Raw genomic sequence first — 6,156 nt, forward strand, 5'->3', positions numbered from 1 at the left:
GATTAATTTAGTTATTTAGGTATCGTCATATTTGGTACAATTTTATACAAAATTATATTTGATTATTATTTATTATAATTATAAGTAATCAATTATTTCATCTTATCGTACTTTTTGCAGTATATTGCGTCGATATGTACACATTATACACAATACATAAACATACCTACTTTTTAAGTGGTATACGAAAAAAACCAAAATGATAATATAATCAAATTATTTGCGATTTATCTTTTTTCCTTTATTCTATTACTGTTACTCAAGTGTCCCGGTGCCAGTTTTTAAAATTCTCCACAATTCTATAAACATTTTATATTTTAGTTGCCACCTCAATTATAAGACTTTTCCACTAATCTACTACCCTATACCTATTTAGGGGGTTTGATAGGGTGTATATAAAATATTTTATCGAAAAAATGACTTTACGGGAATAATTCTAAAGCTTTGTAGAATTGTCAGATTCTGATGACTAATTTTTTTATCTGAAAGAAGAAGACTTACTACAGTCCACATCGATCTCCGATTTTGTATTTTATTTCAAAAAATTATATAAAAAATTTATAAAAAAATTTTTTTATCTTGTATTTTTTTAGACATATTTTAAAGTTTGAGAATAAAACATTGAAAACCAGAGATCGATACGGGCTGTAGAATATTTCTCTCTCAATTAAAAAAAAAAATTATGAAATTTGGTTGATTCTACAAGGCGGTAAAGTTATTCCCGCGGTGTATTTTTTATTTTTTTAGGACAAAATAGCATCGGCACCGGGTGCCTTAATAATAATAATATTTGTATTGTTATCATTAAATAATATTAAAAAATATATATATTATATATATAATTTTAGTATAATAAATAGTAACAAAACAGGGCACTAACTAATTAGAAAATTAAAGTTAAGTTAGAAAATTATTACCCACCTACTTAATTATTAATTTATATATAACGCATTATTACATTAGAAAAAATTGTTTTTTTATTTATATTTTAAACTAAAAATAAACTATTTTCTAACTTCTACTCTAACTTAAGTTACTATTTTCACCAAACTAACTTCTATCTACATAGGCGCAACTAGGGTCCATTTTTTCGGGGGGGCTAGAATTGTATAAGTTACACAGAGCCGCAGGGGCTTCACCCCTGCACCCTCATAAGTCATAATAACTGATGAACCGAATCGCTACTGACAATACACAAATAAATTCAAATTATATTTTAAAATTAATTTAATATTCAATATTAAATCAATACTAATTTTCTATTAGCTACACCAAATTTTTCAATAATTGTTTTTGTCTCCAAACTATTTGTTGCATCTCTTTCAATATTTTTTATTGATAAATTTGAAAATCGATCTTATTTCATCGCGGTTCTCTGCCAAGTTTTTAACCTCCACATTTATGAAAACGAACTTCGCAGGTTGCCGAACTAACAGGTATTGTGAACTCTGCCAGTAGCAATTTATATAGATTTGGGCACACACCTTCAGTGACTACTTGTTTAATATCTTCGATATTAAAATTCTCTTTAACTTTAATCAGACAATTTTTGGCAACAAGCATCTCTGATTTCTAATGTAAAAACACAATGCGTTTAACTCTTGTATATTTTGTGTATGGAATATGCAACATTGATAATAAGTAATAACTAAAATAATAAGAAATGAATTTGAAGTTTTAGACGAATTGGAGGTTTTTTTTATCTGAAAAAAAAATGTTTTAATTTCTAAAACGAATAAAAAAATTGTAAGTCATAGCTTACTTTTAATTTATATATGTACCTATTATGTGGAAGCTGGATAAATATTTGGGGGGGCTATTTTATTACTACCTGAGGATGGTGCAAACTACATATCCTTATTTTGGTGCAAATTACAAACGCATTTTAAAAAAAATGGTGCAAATTACACATGTTGTATATATTTTGGTCAATTTTGGTGCAAATTGACTACAGCCAAAATTTCAATGAATGTTTATATTTTCATTTTCTATACACCATACAATTTTGAACATTTTTTGACTCTTTTTGAGCTGTTTACGAATATTGTCAGTTTTCGATTTTTTTAGTTTTTTTTTCTATAGATATCAATAAAATCTTATTATTTGGGTAAAAAAGCTTGAACATTTAATGCAAGGCTTCTGATATATTGTTATAATAGCATTTGAAAAATATTAAAAATACATAGGCACAGTTTTTTTTTATAAGCATTAAAAGTTTGAATTTTGACAAAATTTATCAAATTTAAAATTTAATAATTATTTTGTAGTTAAAAATTTATAAAATATTTTAATTTTGTAGCTAAGGATTGGAAATTTAAAATAAGGTTGTAAGTAAGTATCTTGCTAGACAAACTAATAATATAACCGTGGTTATAATGATTTATTGTTTTATATAAACCTATAAACGGATTATAATTTACGGACATGCACTGGTGCAGTGTTATTGGTTTCGGATATGTTATTTTGTACTTTTGACAGTTTTATTTTTTGCGTACCTACTCTATTATATTAATTTTTCATTTGCTTATTAGTTATTAAAAATATAAATTAGGTACCAACCTACACTATCTCTTATTGACTTTTGAAAAAAAACATGTCAATTTTTTTTTTAAGGGACTTCCAGTTGGTAGTTGCATCCCGGCCTCCTGGGACTTAGATCCGGCACCGTACATCAGAGCGACATCCACTTACCCACCTTTATATATAAAGGTGGGTAAGTTATATATATATATAAGATTTTATAGCTTCCGAGTTCCAATCAAAAGTTATAACATCTTGACAATTAATTAGATCTTAAACGATGATATATAATTAGATTACATTTAGATTTATGTAAATAAATTAAATATTATAGATCATAAGAATTAACATGACATTTAAAACACTTATTATTATATTAAATATGTACATTATTATAATACAATAGCCGATAATTATAATGTCTCACATAAGACACGCGTATTATGCGTGAGTGATACCGCAATCTACGGTCTGATTATAAATTATAATGAAAGGCGGCATGTCATACGTCATCTATAACAAAAACCCTCACGATACACAAAAACGCGCCCACTCGATTGAATTATTGTATATTATTGCAAATGTACGTTTTTTCTTAAAACTTAAATACATTTTTAAAAAAACATTGTACAATGTTTGATTGTATCTCTTCTATTTTACTAATTCCTGAACAGAACTAATTAAATCAATATCTATAAAAATAAAATACTTGAAGACAGTTCCAGAGTGTGAATTCTAAAAAAAAGTAATGAAATATTTGCTAAACACATCACGCATTTTATCTAAATTCATATTGTAAAAAAAACTCATTTCCCCCCCCCCTTTTTATAATATGTCATATAAAGTGATAAAATCTGTGTAGGTGATTAGTTAAGGATCTTAAATCGGTCGATTGTAAATTCTCCTGATTTTAATGACCTGGTTTTTAAGTACTCTCCGGGTCTACCGTCTGCTCCAATACTACCTGAAAGGAACATGTAATATCTCTTGGGTCTACTTCAGTAATACTAAATTTAATTTAAAATAGACGAGTAAGTGGTTGTCACTCTGTTGTACAGTAGGCTGCAAGTGGGTCACTATAATGAATTGTGTTAAATTTGAATTCAATGATATAATAAATTATATTTTATTATATTCATTGTATATAGGAAAACCGATTCTGAGCGAAGACGGTCAGCCCCATTGATTATATTACTAAGTATATTTGATAATAAAGTAATTTGTGTATAACCTATTTACGTGGAACGTTATTTTAAACTTTCAATCCTCAACAATATGAATGTTTGACATTTTATAAATTATTAACTACAAAATCATTTTAGATTCTGAGTGGAACGATGAATTTATTGATTTTAAATGATGTATGTGTTTTTTTTTTAGATTCTGAGTGAAACGATGAATGTATTGATTTTACAATGATGTGTGTTTTTTTTTAATTATTTAATTTTTGTGTTTGTCATCAGTCCAGGGCTGTGAATTTAATGCATTTGGATGTTTTAGATTCTGAGTGGAACGATGAATGTATTGATTTTACAATGAGGTGTGTTTTTTTTTAATTTTTTAATTTTTTAATTTATTTTTTTTGTGTCTGTGTACACGATAAGTAGTCGAAATAATGCTGCGATTTTCAACTTCAGTATCTTGTTCTGATCAGAAAGTGAATATCGTTGGTGCATTGGGGAGGTCAAAATTTAAATTTTTCCAATATTTTTCAAAAGCGCCGGGAAAAACAAAAGAAAAATTAAGGAAAAACGGGAATTTTTACGCAAAATCTGTTTTCGAGAAAATCGATTTTGGTTTTTGGTGTAACTTTAAAAAAAAAGACCGTGGATACATGAAATTTTGACTGAATGTTTACATTTCCATTTTCTATACACGATAAAATTTTCAAAATATTTTGACTTATTTTGAGCTCTTTACGGACATTGTCAGTTTTCATTTTTTTTTAGTTTTTTTTCTAAAAATATCAATAAAATTTTATTTGTTGGGATAAAAAAGCTTGAAAATTTAATAGAAGGCTCCTAGTATATTGTTTCAAAGGCAGATGAAAAATATTAAAAATCGTTAGTCACAGTTTTTTTTTATAAGCATTTAAAGTTCAAAAAATGACAAACTATGGAAAAATCACGAAAATTTGCAAATTATTTCGAGTTAGAAATTCATAAAAATTTTTCTTTTTAAATCTAAGATATGAAAATGTAATACAAGATTCCTTATAAGATTATCTACCTTTATCAAACAAAAAATAACTATAAGAAAGTCAAATTAAATTTTTATGATCGTTTGAAATTCAAATTTTTACAACAATGGATATTCACTCGATTTCTCATGTAGCGATTTCCTTATTTTGTTGTAATTCAAAAACGAATAACTGCAGATACATGAAAATTTTACTGAATGTTTATATTAGCATTTCCTATACACCATAAAATTTTGAAAATAATTTGATTCTTTTTGAGCTGTGTACAGACATGGTCAGTTTTCAATTTTTTTAGTTTTTTTTTCTATAAATATCAATAAAGTTTTATCTGTTGGGCCAAAAAGTGTATAAATTTAATACAAAGCTCCTGATATATTGTTACAATATCAGTTGAAAAATATTAAAAAAACATAGGCACAATTTTTTTTTATAAGCATTTAAATATCAAATTTTGACAAAATTTATCAAATTTTAATTTGAAAAATTATTTTGTAGTTAAAAATGTATAAAATGTTCAATTTTTGTATCTAAGAATTAAAAATTATAAACAAGATTCCACATAAGTAATTAATTCTGTTACCAAAAAATTTAAAAAATACATTTACACAGTTTATTTTTATAGTCATTTTAAGTACAAATTTGGACGAAATTACATATTAAAAACCTAGGATAACTATTTTAGTTATTTTGTTGTGATTGTATAAATATTATTCGTGGGTACTTGAAACTTCTAAAGTATACTATTATATATCTATGATTTTACCACGGTTTTTTGTTGATGTATAAACGCGTTATAACTTATAAGTACCTAATAGATATTATGATATGAATTAATTTGGAATTTATTATAAGTACCTATTATAGGTCAAATTTTTTTTTAATACCCATAGATAAGTATATATTATATGTCTAATACATAGACTGATATACCGTCTCCAATCAGAATCGTTTTTCTTATACAGTGATATTATATCATTGAATTCAAATTTAATACTGTCCATTATACAGTGACCCACTTCTAACCTACTGTACAGCAGAGCGACATCCACTTACCCACCTTTTTTTTATTTTTTTTTCTATAAATATCAATAAAATTTTGTTTGTTGGTTAAAAAAGCTTGAAAATTTAATAGAAGGCTCCTAGTATATTGTTTCAAAGGTAAATGAAAAAAACTAAAAATTCATAGTCACAATTTTTTTTTTATAAGCATCTAAAGTTCAAATATTGACAAAATATGTAAAAAATTACGAAAATTAGCAAATTATTTTGAGTTAAGAATACGTAAAAATTTTTCTTTTTAAATCTGAGATTTTAAAATGTAATACAAGATTCCTCATAAGTTTATCTATCTTTATCAAAAACAAAATGTCTACAAGAAAGTAAAATTAAATTTTTATGAGCAATTGAAATTCATATTTTTACAACATTTGATATTC

Source organism: Acyrthosiphon pisum, chromosome A1 (assembly GCF_005508785.2).
Source record: "Acyrthosiphon pisum isolate AL4f chromosome A1, pea_aphid_22Mar2018_4r6ur, whole genome shotgun sequence".
Taxonomy (NCBI): Eukaryota; Metazoa; Arthropoda; class Insecta; order Hemiptera; family Aphididae; genus Acyrthosiphon; species Acyrthosiphon pisum.